Source organism: Zea mays, chromosome 10 (genome assembly GCF_902167145.1).
Source record: "Zea mays cultivar B73 chromosome 10, Zm-B73-REFERENCE-NAM-5.0, whole genome shotgun sequence".
Classification (NCBI taxonomy): domain Eukaryota; kingdom Viridiplantae; phylum Streptophyta; class Magnoliopsida; order Poales; family Poaceae; genus Zea; species Zea mays.
This window is the reverse complement of record NC_050105.1, coordinates 85,264,079-85,284,851: the sequence shown is the minus strand read 5'-3', so window position 1 is coordinate 85,284,851 and position 20,773 is coordinate 85,264,079.

Here is a 20,773-nt window from a genome sequence, read left to right as displayed (position 1 = left end):
GTCACGTCGGGGACTGACTGCACCGTCGTCTCAGGTACGAGGGTGACGTCCAGCAAGCTTTGCGCAAGCGCGCTGGCGTCGTCCGCTTGCTCGGGATTGGCGTGTCGTGGGGAGACGGCGCTCGTCTTCGTCTCAAGCGCGGAGTCGATACCCGGTGTGCCCCCCGTTGGGGTGCCAGCGCTGTCGACTCGCTCGACAGCCGACGAGGCGCTGCCTCCTGCTTGGCCTTGGTTGCCCTGCCTTCCCCTCCGCCGACGGGGAAGAAGGCGGGACGGGCTCGAAGGTTGTTCTTCCGCCACGCGGGGAAGACGTCGTCGATTCCGCCGCCGGCGGGCGGGCTGTCGGTCGCCATTGTCGTTGTCGCGGCGGTGGAAGGAGTATCATGTCGTAGCTGCCGTCGAAGGACATGAACTCAAGACTCCCGAAACGGAGCACCGTCCCGGGTTGGAGAGGTTGTTGGAGACTGCCCATCTGGAGCTTGACGGGAAGTTGTTCGTCAACACGCAGCAGGCCCCTACCTGGCGCGCCAACTGTCGGCGTTTTGAGACCAGGGGGTCCCTTGGGCCGACGAATGAGTGTCGCCGCGTGCCCCAGCCCAGATGGGTCGAGCGCTAGGGCGAGCACGAAGGGGGGAGAGCGAGGCGGCCGGAGACCGGCGTGAGAGAGGTGGGAATCCCGCGGCCTTCGTGTTCGTCCCGCGCCCAGGTCGGGTGCGCTTGCAGTAGGGGGTTACAAGCGTCCACGCGAGAGAGGGAGCGAGCGGCCCCAAGCGAGCGCCTGTCTCGTCCTCGTCCCCGCGCGGCCAACCCTCTCTAAGAGGGCCCTGGTCCTTCCTTTTATAGGCGTAAGGAGAGGATCCAGGTGTACAATGAGGGGTGTAGCAGAGTGCTACGTGTCTAGCGGAGGAGAGCTAGCGCCCTAAGTACATGCCGTCGTGGCAGCCGGAGAGATTTTGGCACCCAGCTGGTGTGATGTCGTGGCCGTCGGAGGAGCGATGGAGCCTGGCGGAGGGACAACTGTCGGAGCGGTTGGGTCCTTGCTGACGTCCTCTTGCTTCCGTAAGGGGGCTGAGAGTCGCCGTCGTCACAGAGTACGCGGGGCGCCATCATTGCCTATCTGGCGGAGCTAGCCAGATGGGACGCCGGTCTTGTTTCCTGCGGCCCGAGTCAGCTCGGGGTAGGGTGATGATGGCGCCTCCTGTTGACGTGGCTGGCCTGCGCCCTAGGTTGGGCGATGTGGAGGCTCCTCCGAAGCCGAGGTTGAGTCTGTCTTCCGTGGCCGAGGCCGAGTCCGAGCCCCTGGGTCGGGCGAGGCGGAGGTCGTCGGCTGAGGCTAGGGCGGAGTCCGAGCCCTGGGGTCGGGCGAAGCGGAGTTCGTCGTCTTCTGGGACTTGGCCCGAGTCCGAGCCCTGGGTCGAGCGGAGCGGAGTTCGCCGTCTTCCGGGACTTGGCCCGAGTCCGAGCCCTGGGTCGGGCGGAGCGGAGTTCGCCGTCTTCCGGGACTTAGCCCGAGTCCGAGCCCTGGGTCGGGCGGAGCGGAGTTCGCCGTCTTCCGGGACTTAGCCCGAGTCCGAGCCCTGGGTCGGGCGGAGCGGAGTTCGTCATCTTCCGGGACTTAGCCCGAGTCCGAGCCCTGGGTCGGGCGGAGCGGAGTTCACCGTCTTCTGGGACTTAGCCCGAGTCCGAGTCCTGGGTCGGGCGGAGCGGAGTTTCCTATGGTGCCTTCGGCAGGGCCTGACTGCCTGTCAGCCTCACTCTGTCAAATGGCACCGCAGTCGGAGTGGCGCAGGCGGCGCTGTCCTTCTGTCAGGCCGGTCAGTGGAGCGGCGAAGTGACGGCGATCACTTCGGCTCTGTCGGGGGGCGCGCGTCAGGATAAAGGTGTCAGGCCACCTTTGCATTAAATGCTCCTACGACTTGGTCGGTCAGTGCGGCGATTTAGTCAGGGTTGCTTCTTAGTGAAGGCAGGGCCTCGGGCGAGACGGAAATCCCCCGGGGTCGGCTGCCCTTGTCCGAGGCTAGGCTCGGGCGAGGCATGATCGAGTCGCTCAAATGGACTGATCCCTGACTTAATCGCACCCATCAGGCCTTAGCAGCTTTATGCTGATGGGGGTTACCAGCTGAGAATTAGGAGTCTTGAGGGTACCCCTAATTATGGTCCCCGACAAGCTTCTTCTTCTCAATCAAACGGGAACAAAACTTCCCCGCAAGGGCCACCACACAATTGGTGCCTCTTGCCTTGATTACAATGGAGTTTTGATCACAAGAACAAGTGAGAAAGAAAAGAAGCAATCCAAGCGCAAGAGCTCAAAAGAACACGACAAATCTCTCTCGCTAGTCACTAAAGCTTTGTGTGGAATTGGAGAGGATTTGATCACTTGAGTGTGTCTAGAATTGAATGCCTAGCTCTTGTAAGTGGTTGAGAAGTGGAAAACTTGGATGCAATGAATGGTGGGTGGTTGGGGGTATTTATAGCCCCAACCACCAAACTAGCAGTTTGGTGGGGCTGACTGTCGTATGGTGCACCGGACAGTCCGGTGCACACCGGACATGTCCGGTGCGCCAGCCACGTCACCAAAACCGTTGGGTTCCGACCGTTGGAGCTCTGACGCTGGGCCCACCTGGATATCCGGTGGCGCACCGGACATGTACTGTAGAGTGTCCGGTGTGCCACTACGCGCGTGCCTGACTTCTGCGCGCTCTGGCGCGCATTAATTGTTGTTGCAGGTGACCGTTGGCGCGAAGTAGTCGTTGCCCCGCAGTTACACCGGACAGTTCGGCGTACACCGGACATGTCCGGTGAATTATAGCGGAGCAGCCGTTGCAGTTTCCCGAAGCTGGCGAGTTCCTGAGGCCGCTCTTCCTTGGAGCACCGGACACTGTCTGGTGTACACCGGACAGTCCGGTGAATTATAGTGGAGTTGCCTCTGGATTTTCCCGAAGGCGACGAGTTTGCGCTGGAGTCCTCTGGTGCACCGGACATGTCCGGTGGCACACCGGACAGTCCGGTGCGCCAGACCAGAGGTGCCTTCGGTTGTCCCTTTGCTCTTTCGTTGAACCCAATACTTGGTCTTTTTATTGGCTAAGTGTGAACCTTTGGCACCTGTATAACTTATACACTAGAGCAAACTAGTTAGTCCAATTATTTGTGTTGGGCAATTCAACCACCAAAATTATTTAGGAACTAGGTGTAAGCCTAATTCCCTTTCAATCTCCCCCTTTTTGGTGATTGATGCCAACACAAACCAAAGCAAATATAGAAGTGCATAATTGAACTAGTTTGCATAATGTAAGTGCAAAGGTTGCTTGGAATTGAGCCAATATAAATACTTACAAGATATGCATGGATTGTTTCTTCATTTTCAACATTTTGGACCATGCTTGCACCACAGATTTTGTTTTTGCAAATTCTTTTGTAAATCCTTTCCAAAGTTCTTTTGCAAATAGTCAAAGGTAAATAAATAAGATTTCACGAAGCATTTTCAAGATTTGAAATTTTCTCCCCTGTTTCAAATACTTTTCCTTTGACTAAACAAAACTCCCCCTAAATGAGATCGTCCTCTTAGTGTTCAAGAGGGTTTTGATATATCATTTTTGAAATACTACTTTCTCCCCCTTTTAAACACAATAAGATACCAATTTAAAATTTACCAATTGAAAATCTCCAATTTTAAAATTAGGTGGTGGTGCGGTCCTTTTGCTTTGGGCAAATATTTTCTCAAATTGGTAAATTAGGTGGTGGTGCGGTCCTTTTGCTTTGGGCAAATATTTTCTCCCCTTTGGCATGAATCGCCAAAAACGGAGTCATTAGAGCCCTCGAAGTACTTTCTTCCCCTTTTGGTCATAAATAAATGAGTGAAGATTGTACCAAAGACGAAGTCCTTTTGCTTTGAACTCTCCCCAAAAAGATGGAGAGATGCGCGGAGCGACGGAGAAGGATGAGTTACGGAGTGGAAGCCTTTGTCTCCGCCGAAGACTCCAATTCCCTTTCAATACACCTATGACTTGGTTTGAAATAGACTTGAAAAACACATTAGTCATAGCATATGAAAGAGACATGATCAAAGGTATACAAATGAGCTATGTGTGCAATTTAGCAAAAGAAATTGCGCGAATCAAGAATATTGAGCTCATGCCTAAGTTTGTTAAAAGTTTGTTCATCAAGAGGCTTGGTAAAGATATCGGCTAATTGATCTTTAGTGTTAATGTAAGAAATCTCGATATCTCCCTTTTGTTGGTGATCCCTAAGAAAATGATACCGAATGGCTATGTGTTTAGTGCAGCTATGCTCGACGGGATTATCCGCCATCTTGATTGCACTCTCATTATCACATAGCAAAGGGACTTTGGTTAATTTGTAACCGTAGTCCCGCAGGGTTTGCCTCATCCAAAGCAATTGCGCGCAACAATGGCCTGCGACAATGTACTCGGCTTCGGCGGTAGAAAGAGCTACGGAATTTTGCTTCTTTGAAGCCCAAGACACCAAGGATCTTCCCAAGAACTGGCAAGTCCCCGATGTGCTCTTTCTATTAATCTTACACCCCGCCCAATCGGCATCTGAATAACCAATCAAATCAAATGTGGATCCCCAAGGGTACCAAAGCCCAAACTTAGGAGTATAAGCCAAATATCTCAAGATTCGTTTTACGGCCGTTAGGTGAGATTCCTTAGGGTCGGATTGGAATCTTGCACACATGCAAACGGAAAGCATAATGTCCGGTCGAGATGCACATAAATAGAGTAATGAACCTATCATCGACCGGTATACCTTTTGATCGACGGATTTACCTCCCGTGTCGAGGTCGAGATGCCCATTGGTTCCCATGGGTGTCTTGATGGGCTTAGCATCCTTCATTCCAAACTTGGTTAGAATGTCTTGAGTATACTTCGTTTGGCTAATGAAGGTGCCTTCTTGGAGTTGCTTGACTTGGAATCCTAGAAAATACTGCAACTCCCCCATCATCGACATCTCGAATTTCTGTGTCATGATCCTACTAAATTCCTCACATGTAGATTCGTTAGTAGACCCAAATATAATATCATCAACATAAATTTGGCATACAAACAAATCATTGTCAAGAGTTTTAGTGAATAAAGTAGGATTGGCCTTGCCGACTTTGAAGCCATTAGCTATAAGGAAATCTCTTAGGCATTCATACCATGCTCTTGGGGCTTGCTTGAGCCCATAAAGCGCCTTAGAGAGCCTATAAACATGGTTAGGGTACTCACTGTCTTCAAAGCCGGGAGGTTGCTCAACATAGACCTCTTCCTTGATTGGTCCATTGAGGAAGGCACTCTTCACGTCCATTTGATAAAGCTTGAAGCCATGGTAAGTAGCATAGGCTAATAATATGCGAATTGACTCAATCCTAGCTACGGGTGCATAGGTTTCACCGAAATCCAAACCTTCGACTTGGGAGTATCCCTTGGCCACAAGTCGAGCTTTATTCCTTGTCACCACACCATGCTCATCTTGTTTGTTGCGGAAGACCCATTTGGTTCCTACAACATTTTGATTAGGACGTGGAACTAAATGCCATACCTCATTCCTAGTAAAGTTGTTGAGCTCCTCTTGCATCGCCATCACCCAATCCGAGTCTTGGAGTGCTTCCTCTACCCTGTGTGGCTCAATAGAGGAAACAAAAGAGTAATGCTCACAAAAATGTGCAACACGAGATCTAGTAGTTACCCCCTTATGAATGTCGCCGAGGATGGTGTCGACGGGGTGATCTCGTTGGATTGCTTGGTGGACTCTTAGGTGTGGCAGCCTTGGTTCTTCATCCTCCTTGTCTTGATTATTTGCATCTCCCCCTTGATCATTGCCGTCATCTTGAGGTAGCTCATCTCTTTGATCTTCTTCTTCATCATTTTGAGCCTCATCCTCATTTTGAGTTGGTGGAGATGCTTGCGTGGAGGAGGATGGTTGATCTTGTGCATTTGGAGGCTCTTCGGATTCCTTAGGGCACACATCCCCAATGGACATGTTCCTTAGCGCGATGCATGGAGCCTCTTCATTACCTATCTCATCAAGATCAACTTGCTCTACTTGAGAGCCGTTAGTCTCATCAAACACAACGTCACAAGAAACTTCAACTTGTCCAGTGGACTTGTTAAAGACTCTATATGCCCTTGTGTTTGAATCATATCCTAGTAAAAAGCCTTCTACAGTCTTAGGAGCAAATTTAGATTTTCTACCTCTTTTAACAAGAATAAAACATTTGCTACCAAAGACTCTAAAATATGAAATATTGGGCTTTTTACCGGTTAGGAGTTCATAGGATGTCTTCTTGAGGATTCGGTGTAGATATAACCGGTTGATGGCGTAGCAGGCAGTGTTGACCGCCTCGGCCCAAAACCGATCCGAAGCCTTGTACTCATCAAGCATGGTTCTTGCCATGTCCAATAGAGTTCTATTCTTCCTTTCCATTACACCATTTTGTTGTGGCGTGTAGGGAGAGGAGAACTCATGCTTGATGCCCTCCTCCTCAAGAAAACCTTCAATTTGTGAGTTCTTGAACTCCGTCCCATTGTCGCTTCTAATTTTCTTGATCCTTAAGCCGAACTCATTTTGAGCCCGTCTCAAGAATCCCTTTAAGGTCTCTTGGGTTTGAGATTTTTCCTGCAAAAAGAATACCCAAGTGAAGCGAGAATAATCATCCACTATTACAAGACAATACTTACTCCCGCTGATGCTTATGTAGGCAATCGGGCCGAATAGATCCATGTGGATAGCTCAAGCGGCCTGTCGGTCGTCATGATGTTCTTGTGTGGATGATGGGCACCAACTTGCTTTCCTGCTTGGCATGCGCTACAAACCCTGTCTTTCTCAAAATAAACATTGGTTAGTCCTAAAATGTGCTCTCCCTTTAGAAGCTTATGAAGATTCTTCATCCCAACATGGGCCAGTCGGCGGTGCCAGAGCCAACCCATGTTAGTCTTAGCAATTAAGCAAGTGCCAAGTTCAGCTCTATCAAAATCTACCAAGTATAGCTGACCCTCTAACACTCCCTTAAATGCTATTGAATCATCAGTTCTTCTAAAGACAGTGACACCTATATCAGTAAAAAGACAGTTGTAACCCATTTTGCATAATTGAGATACAGAAAGCAAATTGTAATCTAATGAATCTACGAGAAAAACATTGGAAATAGAATGGTCAGGAGATATAGCAATTTTACCCAATCCTTTGACCAAACCTTGGTTTCCATCCCCGAATGTGATAGCTCGTTGGGGATCTTGATTTTTCTCATAGGAGGAGAACATCTTCTCCCCTGTCATGTGGTTTGTGCACCCGCTATCGATGATCCAACTTGAGCCCCCGGATGCATAAACCTACAAAAAAAGTTTAGTTCTTGACTTTAGGTACCCAAACGGTTTTGGGTCCTTTGGCATTAGAAACAAGAACTTTGGGAACCCAAACACAAGTTTTGGAGCTCTTGTGTTTGCCCCCAACATACTTGGCAACGACCTTGCCGGATTTGTTAGTCAAAACATATGATGCATCAAAAGTTTTAAAGGAAATATCATGCTCATTTGATGCATTAGGAGTTCTCCTTTTAGGCAACTTAGCACGGGTTGGTTGCCTAGAACTAGATGTCTCACCCTTATACATAAAAGCATGATTTGGGCCAGAGTGAGACTTCCTAGAGTGAATTCTCCTAATCTTGCTCTCAGGATAACCGGCAGGATATAAAATGTAACCCTCGTTATCCTGAGGCATGGGAGCCTTGCCCTTTAAAAATTAGACAATCTTTTAGGAGGGGCATTAAGTTTGACATTGTCTCCCCTTTGGAAGCTGATGCCATCCTTGATGCCAGGGCGTCTCCCATTATAAAGCATACTACGAGCAAATTTAAATTTTTCATTCTCTAAGTTATGCTCGGCAATTTTAGCATCTAATTTTTCTATATGATCATTTTGTTGTTTAATTAAAGCCATGTGATCATGAATAGCATTAACATCAACATCTCTACATCTAGTACAAATGGAAGTGTGGTCAACGATAGAAGTAGAGGTTTTGCAAGATTTTAATTCTACAACCTTAGCATGCAATATATCATTCTTAGTTCTAAGGTCGGAAATAGTAGCATTGCAAACATCAAAATCTTTGGCCTTAGCAAGCAATTTTTCATTCTCAATTCTAAGGCTAGCAAGAGAAACATTCAACTCATCAATCCTAGCAAGTAAATCAACATTATCATCTCTAGGATTGGAAGTTGAAACATTACAAATATGAGAATCAACCTTAGCAATTAATTTGGCATTTTCATTTCTAAGGTTGGTAATAGTGTCATGGCATGTGCTTAGCTCACTAGATAATTTCTCACATTTTTCTATTTCTAGAGCATAAGCATTTTTAACCTTAACATGTTTCTTATTTTCCTTAATTAGGAAGTCCTCTTGGGAATCCAAAAGGTCATCCTATTCATGAATAGCACTAATTAATTCATTTAATTTTTCCTTTTGTTCCATGTTAAGGTTGGCGAAAAGGGTACGCAAGTTATCCTCCTCATCACTAGCATTATCATCACTAGAAGACTCATATTTAGTGGATGATTTGGATTTAACCTTCTTCCTCTTGCCGTCCTTTGCCATGAGGCACTTGTGGCCGACGTTGGGGAAGAGGAGTCCCTTGGTGACGGCGATGTTGGCGGTGTCCTCATCGTCGGAGGAGTCGGTGGAGCTCTCGTCGGAGTCCCACTCGCGGCACACGTGGGCATCGCCGCCCCTCTTCTTGTGGTACCTCTTCTTTTCTCTCCTCTTGCCCTTCTTGTCGTTATCCCTGTCACTGTCACTTGATAATGGACATTTAGCAATAAAGTGACCGGGCTTACCACACTTGTAGCAAACCTTCTTGGAACGGGATTTGTAATCCTTCCCCTTCCGTTGCTTGAGGATTTGGCGAAAGCTTTTGATGATTAATGCCATCTCCTCGTTGTCGAGCTTTGAAGCGTCGATTGGTTGTCTACTTGGTGTAGACTCATCCTTCTTCTCCTCCGTTGCCTTGAATGCCACCAGTTGTGCTTCGGATGTGGAGGGATCATCAAGCTCGTTGATCTTCTTTGAGCCCTTGATCATACATTCAAAGCTCACAAAATTCCCGATAACTTCCTCGGGAGTCATTAGTGTGTATCTAGGATTACCACGAATTAATTGAACTTGAGTGGGGTTAAGGAAGATGAGTGATCTAAGAATAACCTTAACCACCTCGTGGTCATCCCATTTCTTGCTCCCGAGGTTGCGCACTTGGTTCACCAAGGTTTTGAGCCGGTTGTACATATCTTGTTGCTCCTCCCCTTGGCGAAGACGGAAGCGACCGAGCTCCCCCTCGATCGTTTCCCGCTTGGTGATCTTGGTGAGTTCATCACCCTCGTGCGCGGTCTTGAGTAGATCCCAAATCTCCTTTGCATTCTTCAACCCTTGCACCTTGTTATATTCCTCTCTACTTAGAGAGGCGAGGAGTATGGTTGTGGCTTGGGAGTTGAAGTGCTCGATTTGGGCTACTTCATCCTCATCATAGTTTTCATCCCCTACGGATGGTACCTATGCACCAAACTCAACAACATCCCATATACTTTTGTGGAGTGAGGTTAGATGAAATCGCATTAAATCACTCCACCTAGCATAATCTTCACCATCAAATGTTGGTGGCTTGCCTAATGGGACGGAAAGTAAAGGTGTATGTTTAGGAATGCGAGGGTAGCGTAGGGGGATCTTACTATACTTCTTACGCTCTTGGCGTTTTGAAGTGATGGATGCCGCGTCGGAGCCGGAGGTGGATGCCGATGAAGAATCGGTCTCGTAGTAGACCACCTTCCTCATCCTCTTTTTCTTGTCCCCACTCCGATACGGCTTGTGGGAAGAGGATTTCTCCTTCTTCTATTTGTGGTGTGAGGAAGATCTCTTCTCCTTCCCTTTGGAGGAGTCCTTCTTCTTCTCCTTCCTCTTGATGCGGGACTCTTCCGATGAAGTGCTCCCGTGGCTTGTAGTGGGCTTTTCGCCGGTCTCCATCTCCTTCTTGGCGTGATCTCCCGACATCACTTCGAGCGGTTAGGCTCTAATGAAGCACCGGGCTCTGATACCAATTGATAGTCGCCTAGAGGGGGGGGTGAATAGGGCGAAACTGAAATTTACAAATATAAACACAACTACAAGTCGGGTTAGCGTTAGAAATAAAACGAGTCCGCGAGAGAGGGTGCAAAACAAATCTCAAGCAAATAAGGAGTATGACACAAGGATTTGTTTTACCGAGGTTCGGTTCTCGCAAACCTACTCCCCGTTGAGGTGGTCACAAAGACCGGGTCTCTTTCAACCCTTTCCCTCTCTCAAACGGTCCCTCGGACCGAGTGAGCTTCTTCTTCTCAATCAAACGGGAACAAAACTTTCCCGCAAGGGCCACCACACAATTGGTGCCTCTTGCCTTGATTACAATGGAGTTTTGATCACAAGAACAAGTGAGAAAGAAAAGAAGCAATCCAAGCGCAAGAGCTCAAAAGAACACGGCAAATCTCTCTCGCTAGTCACTAAAGCTTTGTGTGGAATTGGAGAGGATTTGATCACTTGAGTGTGTCTAGAATTGAATGCCTAGCTCTTGTAAGTGGTTGAGAAGTGGAAAACTTGGATGCAATGAATGGTGGGTGGTTGGGGGTATTTATAGCCCCAACCACCAAACTAGCAGTTTGGTGGGGCTGACTGTCGTATGGTGCACCAGACAGTCCGGTGCACACCGGACATGTCCGGTGCGCCAACCACGTCACCAAAACCGTTGGGTTCCGACCGTTGGAGCTCTGACGCTGGGCCCGCCTGGATGTCCGGTGGCGCACCGGACATGTACTGTAGAGTGTCAGGTGTGCCACTACGCGCGTGCCTGACTTCTGCGCGCTCTGGCGCGCATTAATTGTTGTTGCAGGTGACCGTTGGCGCGAAGTAGCCGTTGCCCCGCAGTTACACCGGACAGTCCGGTGAATTATAGCGGAGCAGCCGTTGCAGTTTCCCGAAGCTGGCGAGTTCCTGAGGCCGCTCTTCCTTGGAGCACCGGACACTGTCCGGTGTACACCGGACAGTCCGGTGAATTATAGTGGAGTTGCCTCTGGATTTTCCCGAAGGCGACGAGTTTGCGCTGGAGTCCTCTGGTGCACCGGATATGTCCGGTGGCACACCGGACAGTCCGGTGCGCCAGACCAGAGGTGCCTTCGGTTGTCCCTTTGCTCTTTTGTTGAACCCAATACTTGGTCTTTTTATTGGCTAAGTGTGAACCTTTGGCACCTGTATAACTTATACACTAGAGCAAACTAGTTAGTCCAATTATTTGTGTTGGGCAATTCAACCACCAAAATTATTTAGGAACTAGGTGTAAGCCTAATTCCCTTTCAAGTTGTCATGGGATTTTGACATGTCCGATATGCGTTGAAGACACTTTATGCTTTTGACTAAAGTTTGGTGGAAAGATATGTTACTTCGATTGTCATAGATGTTTTTTGCCAGAGGATCACCCGTTCAGGTTCGATAGGAACGCTTTAAAAAAGGACATGATTGTGACGAGGGGACCACCCAAGTGTCTTAGTGGTGCAGAGATTCTCGCGAGACCTAATGATTTGAAACTAAACGAACATGTAAATCGTTTTGAAGGTTATGGAACCAAGCATAATTGGACTCACAAATGTGGTATATGGGAACTCCCTTATATGAAAGCCTTGATTCTAATGCATAACATTGATGTGATGCACCAAGAAAGCATTATCAGCACTTGCATGAATATCACTGACAAAACAAAAGACAACCCTAAGGCTAGAAAAGACTTGGCCTTAATTTGTAGAAGACCAACTATGGAGATAGGAGAGAACCAGAAGAAGCCACGTGCTCCTTTCAGTATTAAACCTAAAAGGAAGAAACAATTGATGAAATGGTTGAAAAACTTAAAGTTCCCAGATGGTTACGCCGCGGGCTTTAGAAGGTCTGTGAATTTGAAGACGGGCAAGTTTTCTAGGTTGAAGATTCATGACTACCACATAATAATGGAAAGACTCCTTCCTGTTTGTAAAAAATGATGTCTGGAAAGCATTAGCGGAGCTAAGCTACTTTTATAGACATCTTTGTGCTAAAGAAATAAACAAAGAGATGATGGAGAAGCTTGAGCAACAAATACCGATTTTGGTATGCAAACTTGAAAAAATATTTCCACCAGGTTTCTTCAATCTGATGCAACATCTACTTGTTCACCTACCATACGAAGCTAAGGTAGGAGGTCCTGTGCAATATAGATGGATGTATCACATCGAGCAGGAAGTGGGAGCTGCTTAGATTTTCCAAGACGAAGAACTTACCAGCACATTTAATGTACAAACTGAAATGTTGGAAGAATCTTTATTAGGCGATCAAAATGATGTAGAGGTTCCTCCAAAAAGAAAACGAGTGACGAGAAAGAAGAAAGCTACTTGGCGTCCATTAAATCGACGAAAGCAACTGGATCCTGATTTTGATTACGATTACGATTGACGAGTATGGATCATAATTTTATTGAATATTTTATTATTTTATTGTCGATTAATGTACTAACTTGTTTTTGTTAAAATAGGATGTCAAAGAAAATGAGGTCTTTTGCTCGTAGTTTGCTCGGGACGAGGAGTAGCTCGAGGAGCAGCTCGAGGGGTGAGGATTCAGTTTTTCAGGGCACAGGTTCTACCATGAGCAAACGGAGAGCGCTGGGCAGAACATTTGCCTCCACACGATGTAAGTGAGTTGTTAAATTACATTATTTGAGTTACTTAATATTGTATGATGTAAGTTATTTGTTTCATATGATGCTGAAATTGAGGAACCAGTGGTAGAGGATCATGCAAGAGATGATGTTGAAGATGAGGTGGAGATGATGTGGGAGATGATGCTGGAGACGATGCTGGTGGGTATTCTGTAGGCGGGGATTCTAGGTGTCGGCGTTTCGAGACAGGGGGGTCCCTAAGCCGACGAGTGAGTGTGCTGCGTGCCCCAGCCCAGATGGGTCGAGCGCGTGGGCGAGCGCGAAGGGGGGAGAGGCGAGGCGGCCGGAGCCGAGCGTGAGAGAGGTGGAAGTCACGCGGCCTTCGTGTTCGTCCCGCGCCCAGGTCAGGTGCGCTTGCAGTAGGGGGGTTACAAGCGTCCACGCGGGTGAGGGAAGCGAGCGGCCCCAAGAGAGCGCCTGTCCCGTCCTCGGTCCCGCGCGGCCAACCTTTTCTGAGAAGGCCCTGGTCCTTCCTTTTATAGTCGTAAGGAGAGGATCCAGGTGTACAATGGGGATGTAGCAGAGTGCTACGTGTCTAGCGGAGGGAGAGCTAGCGCCCTAGGTACATGCCAATGTGGCAGCCGGAGAGATCTGGGCACCCTGCTGGCGTGATGTCGTGGCTGTCGGAGGTGCGGCGGAGCCTGATGGAGGGACAGCTGTTGGAGCGGTCGAGTCCCTGCTGACGTTGTCCTGCTTCCGTAAGAGAGCTGGGGGCCGCCGTCGTCATAGAGCTTGTGGAGCGCCATCATTGCCTCTCTGGCGGAGCTGGCCGGATGAGACGCCGGTCTTGTTCTCCGTGACCCGAGTCGATTCGGGGAGGGACGATGATGGCGCCTCCTGTTGACGTGGCGGTCTGTGCCCTAGGCACGGCGACGTGGGGTTTCCTCCGAAGCCGAGGTTGAGTCTGCCTTCTGTTGTCGTGGCCGAGCCCGAGCCAAGGGGTCGGGCGAGGCGGAAGTCGTTCGGCCGAGGCCAGGGCGGAGTCCGAGCCCTGGGGTCGGGCGAGGCGGAGTTTCGTCGTCTTCCGGGTCTTAGCCCGAGTCCGAGCCCTGGGGTCGGGCGGAGCGGAGTTCGTCGTCTTTCGGGTCTTAGCCCGAGTCCGAGCCTTGGGGTCGGGCGGAGCGGAGTTCGCCGTCTTCCGGGTCTTAGCCCGAGTCCGAGCCCTGGGGTCGGGCGGAGCGGAGTTCGCCGTCTTCCGGGTCTTAGCCCGTGTCCGAGCCCTGGGGTCGGGCGGAGCGGAGTTCGCCGTCTTCCGGGTCTTAGCCCGTGTCCGAGCCCTGGGGTCGGGCGGAGCGGAGTTCGCCGTGGCGCCTTTGGCAAGGCCTGATTGCCTGTCAGACTCACTCTGTCGAGTGGCACTGCAGTCGGAGTGGCGCAGGCGGCGCTGTCCTTCTGTCAGACTGGCCAGTGGAGCGGTGGAGTGACGGCGGTCACCTCGGCTCTGCCGGGGGCGCGTGTCAGGATAGAGGTGTCAGGCCACCTTTGCGTTAAATGCCCCTGCAATTTGGTCAGTCGGTGTGGTGATTTAGTCAAGGTCGCTTCTGAGCGAAGCCAAGGCCTTGGGCGAGCCGGTGATGTGTCCGCCATAAAAAGGGGGCCTCGGGCGAGACGGAAGTCTCTCGAGGTCGGCTGCCTTTGGCCGAGGCTAGGCTCGGGTGAAGCGTGATCGAGTCACTCGTGTGGACCGATCCCTGACTTAATCGTGCCCATCAGGCCTTTGCAGCTTTATGCTGATGGGGGTTACCAGCTGAGAATTAGGCGCCTTGAGGGTACCCCTAATTATGGTCCCCGACAGTAGCCCCCGAGCCTCGAAGGGAGTGTTAGCACTCGCTTGGAGGCTTTTGTCGCACTTTTTTTGCAAGGGGACCAGCCTTTCTCGGTTGCATTTCGTTCCGGTGGGTGCGCGCGAGCGCACCCGCCGGGTGTAGCCCCCGAGGCCTCGGAGGAGTGGTTACACTCCTTCGAGGTCTTAATACTTCGCTTAACGCTTCGGCTGGTCTGGTCGTTCCCTCATGCGAACTGGCCGTAGCCCGGGTGCACGGTCGGGGCCCAAGCTCTCGGGCTGGTATGTTGACGCTGTCAACGATTTGGCCGGAGCCAGTTTTTGCGAGAGCAGCCCCCGAGCCTCTGCACAGGGCGAGAGGACGATCAGGGACAGACTCGGCTTTTTACATACGCCCCTACGTCGCCTTTCCGCAAGGAGGAGGGGGGGAGTGCGCCATGTTACCCTCGATGGGCACCGAACATGGTGTCTCCGGTGAGCTGCAAGCGGGTAATCCGAGTGGACGTCCGTGCCCCGTTCGTTGGGGGTCGGCTAGGGGCCCAGAGGCACGCCCAAAAGTACCTGCGGGTGATTTGCCGGACCCGGTCCCCTGGCGACGGGGTCCGAGGGCTCGATGCCTCCCTCCGATGGGATTCCGTTACAAGATCGTTCCCGCTGGTCTCGGAAATGTCCTAGGGTACCTCGGGAGCGCAGCCCGAGCCTCGGTTATGTATCGAACGTACCCCTGGTCATCCCTCGCTCGGTGTCTGAGGCGACTGTGAACCCTTCGGGGGCCAGCCTTCGAACCCCTGATCAGTAATGGGCGCGGAGCCCGAGTAGCCTGAGGCGGCCATGGAGCCCTTCGGGGGGCTGGCCTTCGAACCCCTGACCAGTAGTGGGTGTCGGGCCCACGCGATCTGAGGCGACTGTTGAACCCTCGGGGGGCCAGCCTTCGAACCCCTGATCAATAATGGGGGGCTCGGAGCCCGGTTCCTTCGCGGAGAAGGATCCCTTTCGGGGTATCCCCCTTTCCCGGTCCCTGTCGCAAGAGATAGAGAAAGAGAAAAACGGAAAAAGGATACGAAATCGGATGACGTGGCGTACCTTTTCTGACGCGGTTATTACGGCGAAGGTGAAGCGTCGCGCGCTCCTCCTACCCGAGGCGCCGCGTGTCCCGCCGCGGAGTTAATGCGACGGGGCGAGTGGTTGGCGGAGCGGCCGTTGCGCGCGCGCGATCCGTTCGAGGAACGGGTCACGGGTGCACCGTCTTCACGCCGTGAGAGGAGGCTCTCTTGCTGTCTCAGGATGGGACGTGAGCCTGGCTGATGACGTGACCGCTGCGCCCGCCCGCCTGCCACCGCTATTACTGCCGGCCCACTTTCGGTCGCTTTGACCGACGCGCCAGTCTGGCGCTGTTGGGTCGCCTCGAGTCGTGGCATAGGCTTCGCAACCGAAGGGGCGCGATGGTGGCACAAGTGGCGGTGCGGTTGCTTGCATGCAGCAACTGGCGCGCCGGTTGCTCGACGCGTGGGCCTAGGTTCCAAGCTGGCGTGTCAGAAGTCGGAGAAGCGCGTCCGTCTGGCGCGGTTGCATGCCGCCTGCATGGCTGCCCGCCCCTTCTGCCCGTTGGTCTGGGCGAGAATGGGGGGTCGCCTGTAACCGCTGGACGGTCGTGCGCACCATGCGCGGCGGTTTTGGCTTCTTCTGCCCTGAGCCGGCTTGCATGACATGCGGGACCCAGCCCCCGAGTCGCAGGGGAGGGCCTTGGAGCGTGTTGGAGAAGACTCGGCCCGCGGCGCCCGGGGGCGCACGTAGGGGGAGTTGCCTTTAAAAGGAGGGGGGCTCCTTTCGTAAGGCAACCATGTCTTCTTCCTCCCTTAAGCGTCGGGTCTTCCCATCTTCCAAGCCCCCGGATGGGGGGTATCCGCCGCCTTTCCGCCTCCTCGTTGGAGGAACGCAACTCCATGGGAGTTGGTACCTCTCAGCCATCGTTCGGCTTCAAGGATTTTCATCACGCAGCCCGGTCGCACCCCTTCACCGGCGGTCACCCGAGGTGGCGACCTCCAGCTTGATGGTGGGGGAAAGCGAGCCGGGCTGCGGCCTCTGCCCCTTCCTCAGCCTCAAGGATTTTCATCACTAAGGCTGGGGAGGGGGGAGTGCCGAGTTGGGGTCGGCCCCTGCGTGGGCGGTGGCCCGCTCCTTCACTCAGTGATGGGGGGAGAAGCGGGCATTGCCCGTGGCGTCCGGCAGCTGCAGCGTGCCTGGTCTTCAGCCGCGAGCGGCTTCGGGGCCACTTGCGGCGTCGGCGTCTGCCACGGCAGCCGGAAGAGGTTCTTCCGCCGGCGCGGCGACCGGGGCCGGCCACGGGCTGACCTCCAACTTCTACGGCCTTCTGCCCGTCCTTGCCTCACGAGTTTTGGCATGGGCGGGGGCCTCCTGGCAGCGGCATCCACCCTGAGGTCAGCGTTGCCGCTGTTCGGCCCCCCGGAGCAGAAGTCGCCGTCGTAGCCGCTGCTGGAGCAGGTGACGGCGCGCCGTTCGTCGGCCTTCCGTCGCTCCGCAGGCCTTCCCCCTCGGAGTGGGGTTGTTCGTACCTGCGGAGGGGGAACCGGAGTTCCGTTTGTAATGGCACTTCGAATGCCAGTGAGTTCGTTCATTGTGGCTGTCGAGGCCTGAACGTGTATGTAATTTTGGCACGGAGCCGTGTTTTTTCCTCATTTTCGAGCACTAAGTCTCGCCTGTTGATTATCTGAACCGCTTTACCAAGCATGAGTTGCCCCGTGTCAAGGTGGCGGGTGAGGTATCCGTATCCCGGAGGCGTAGGAATCCCTCGGCCCGTTCGGCCTTGTCGTCTGGGGCTCCTCTGGCTTAGTTGAAGAGACCCCTCGGCCGCCCTTCGATGGACCGAGGCCAGGGGTAGCGATATCAGTATGAACAGAGGCGGAGTTGGCTCGAGAATGGGAACCTGGTCGGCCGGAGCCTAGCTGTGTTGTCCGTCAGCGGAGCCGACGCCAAAGTTGGTCAGTCGAGGCCTCGGATCGGGCTGGCGCCCTTGGAAGCCGGTTGACCGAGGCCCCAGGGGTAACCGGTTGAGCCGCCTGCTCGGGCCGGATTCCCAGAGGGGCCCCTGGGCCGCGGCGCCGCCCGAGGCTGGGTCGGGCTTTGCTGAAGACGTCGTCGATGCCGAGGGCGCTACGGCTCCCTTCGGCGTGAAGACCCGAACCTGCAGGATCAGATCATCTTGTAGCGTGTGCTTTCTGCGGCCACCGAGGCCAGAAGAACACGCCCTCGCCGCGCTCGCGAAGCTGCGTCTTTTTTCCTCCTGTTTCGAGCATCTGGACTCTGTCGGTAACAGGGATGTTTGTGTGAGCGAGAGTTGCTTTTCGCGGAAGGGACGAGTGAGGTATCCGTATCCCAGAGGCGTGGGAATCCCTCGGCTCGGTCGGCCTTGCCACTTACGCATACTTTCACCCGTCCATGAGGCCCTGTCCCCGACTTAGTCGAGAAAGCTTGAAAGACTGCTTCGGCAGGAGAGCTTCCGAACGTGATGACTCGTTCGGTCCACGGAGTCGCTTTATCCGAGCGCAAGTTACTTATCGCAGAAAGGGACGAGTGAGGTATCCGTATCCCGGAGGCGTAGGAGTCCCTCGGCTCGGTCAGCCTTGGCTGCTTACGTGTACCTCGTCGTTTCCAGGGTCCGCTTTCCGAAGTAGTCAAGAAGTACGAAAGAAATCCTGCCAAAAAGAGATCCTTTTTCGAGGAAAAATTTGACGCAGAGGGGGTCTCCCCCCTTTTAGCCCCCGAGGGAGGGTCGGGCTTTGCCGAGGCTAGGCCGACCCTTCCTTGACGACTAAACTTTGCGTAGGTGCGAGGTATATGAACAACTTGAAAACATCTTTAAGGGTAGAAGCGACGTAGCTGTTTGATGTTCCAAGCGTTGCCGTAGATCTCGCCTTGATTGTTGGCCAGCTTGTATGTTCCGGGCTTCAGAACTTTGGCGATGATGAATGGCCCTTCCCAGGGGGGCGTGAGCTTGTGCCTCCCTCGGGCGTCTTGTCGCAGCCGAAGCACCAGGTCGCCCACCTGGAGTTCTCGGGACCGGACCCCTCGGGCGTGGTAGCGTCGCAGGGACTGTTGGTACCGCGCCGAGTGTAGCAAGGCCCTGTCCCGAGCTTCCTCCAGCTGGTCCAGCGATTCCTCTCGGCTGGCTTGATTGCTTTGTTCGGTGTAGGCCCTCGCCCTCGGGGAGCCGTATTCCAGGTCAGTGGGCAAGATAGCTTCAGCCCCGTAGACTAGGAAAAACGGCGTGAAGCCCGTGGCACGACTCGGCGTCGTCCTTAGGCTCCAGACCACCGAGGGGAGTTCCTTCATCCATCGCCTGCCGAACTTGTTGAGGTCGTTGTAGATCCGAGGCTTGAGCCCTTGCAGAATCATGCCGTTGGCACGCTCTACTTGCCCGTTCGACATGGGATGAGCCACGGCGGCCCAGTCCACCCGGATATGGTGATCTTCGCAAAAATCCAAGAATTTTTTGCCGGTGAACTGGGTGCCGTTGTCGGTGATGATGGAGTTCGGGACCCCAAAGCGATGGATGATGTTGGTGAAGAATGCCACCGCCTGCCCGGACCTGATGCTGTTCAGAGGTCGGGCCTCGATCCACTTGGAGAATTTGTCGATGGCGACCAGCAGGTGCGTGTAGCCCCCGGGCGCCTTCTGCAAGGGACCGACGAGGTCCAGACCCCATACAGCGAAGGGCCAGGTGATGGGTATCGTCTGCAGAGCCTGAGCGGGCAGGTGTGTCCGCTTCACATAGAATTGGCACCCTTCGCAGGTGCGGACGATCCTAGTGGCGTCAGCCACCGCCGTTGGCCAGTAGAAGCCTTGCCGGAAAGCATTTCCAACAAGGGCTCGGGGTGCTGCGTGGTGGCCGCAAGCCCCCGAGTGTACTTCTTGCAGCAGTTCCCGACCTTTGGCGATGGAGATGCATCGCTGGAGGATGCCCGAGGGGCTGCGATGGTAGAGCTCCTCTTCGTCGCCCAGCAAGACGAATGACTTGGCGCGTCGCGCCACCCGCCGAGCCTCGACTTGGTCGAGGGGTAGCTCTCCTCGACGGAGATATTGCAGGTACGGGGCCCGCCAATCTTGGTCTGGCGTGGCCCCGCTCTGCCCTTCCTCGATGTTCAGAGCCCCGCCCTCGGGGGCCGAGGGTACCTCGGGCTGGGCCGAGGGTACCTCAGGCTGAGCCGAGGGTACCTCGGGCTGAGCCGAGGGTACCTCGGGCTCGGGCGCGTCGTCGAGCTTGACGGAGGGTTGATGCAGATCCCGGGAGAAGACGTCCGGGGGAACTGTCGTTCGCCCCGAGGCTATCTTAGCCAGCTCGTCTGCGGTTTCGTTGTAGCGCCGAGCGATGTGGTTGAGCTCGAGCCCGAAGAACTTGTCTTCCAGGCGCCGAACCTCGTCGCAGTAGGCCTCCATCTTCGGGTCACGGCAGTGGGAGTTCTTCATGACTTGGTCGATGACGAGCTGCGAATCACCGCGGGCGTCGAGGCGTCTGACCCCTAGCTCGATGGCGATCCGTAATCCGTTGACCAGAGCTTCGTACTCGGCCACATTGTTGGACGCCGGGAAGTGGAGGCGCAGCACGTAGCGCAAGTGCTTTCCGAGGGGCGAGATGAAGAGCAGGCCCGCGCCGGCCCCCGTCTTCATCAGCGACCCGTCGAAAAACATGGTCCAGAGCTCCGGTTGGATCGGAGTCGTCGGCAGTTGGGTGTCGACCCATTCGGCCACGAAATCCGCCAACACTTGGGACTTGATGGCCTTCCGAGGGGCGAACGAGATCGTTTCGCCCATGATCTCCACCGCCCACTTTGCGATCCTGCCCGAGGCCTCTCGGCACTGGATGATCTCCCCCAGGGGGAAGGATGACACCACAGTTACCGGATGGGACTCGAAGTAGTGTCGTAGCTTCCGCCTTGTCAGGATCACAGCATACAGCAGCTTTTGAACTTGTGGGTAGCGGATCTTTGTCTCGGACAGCACTTCGCTGATGAAGTAGACCGGCCTCTGAACGGGCAATGTATGCCCTTCCTCCTGCCTTTCGACCACAATCGCGGCGCTAACCACCTGAGTGGTCGCGGCGACGTAGACCAAGAGGGTTTCTCCGTCCACCGGCGGCACCAAGACTGGCGCCTTTGTAAGGAGCGCCTTCAGGTTGCCGAGGGCTTCCTCGGCCTCAGGGGTCCAAGCGAAACATTCG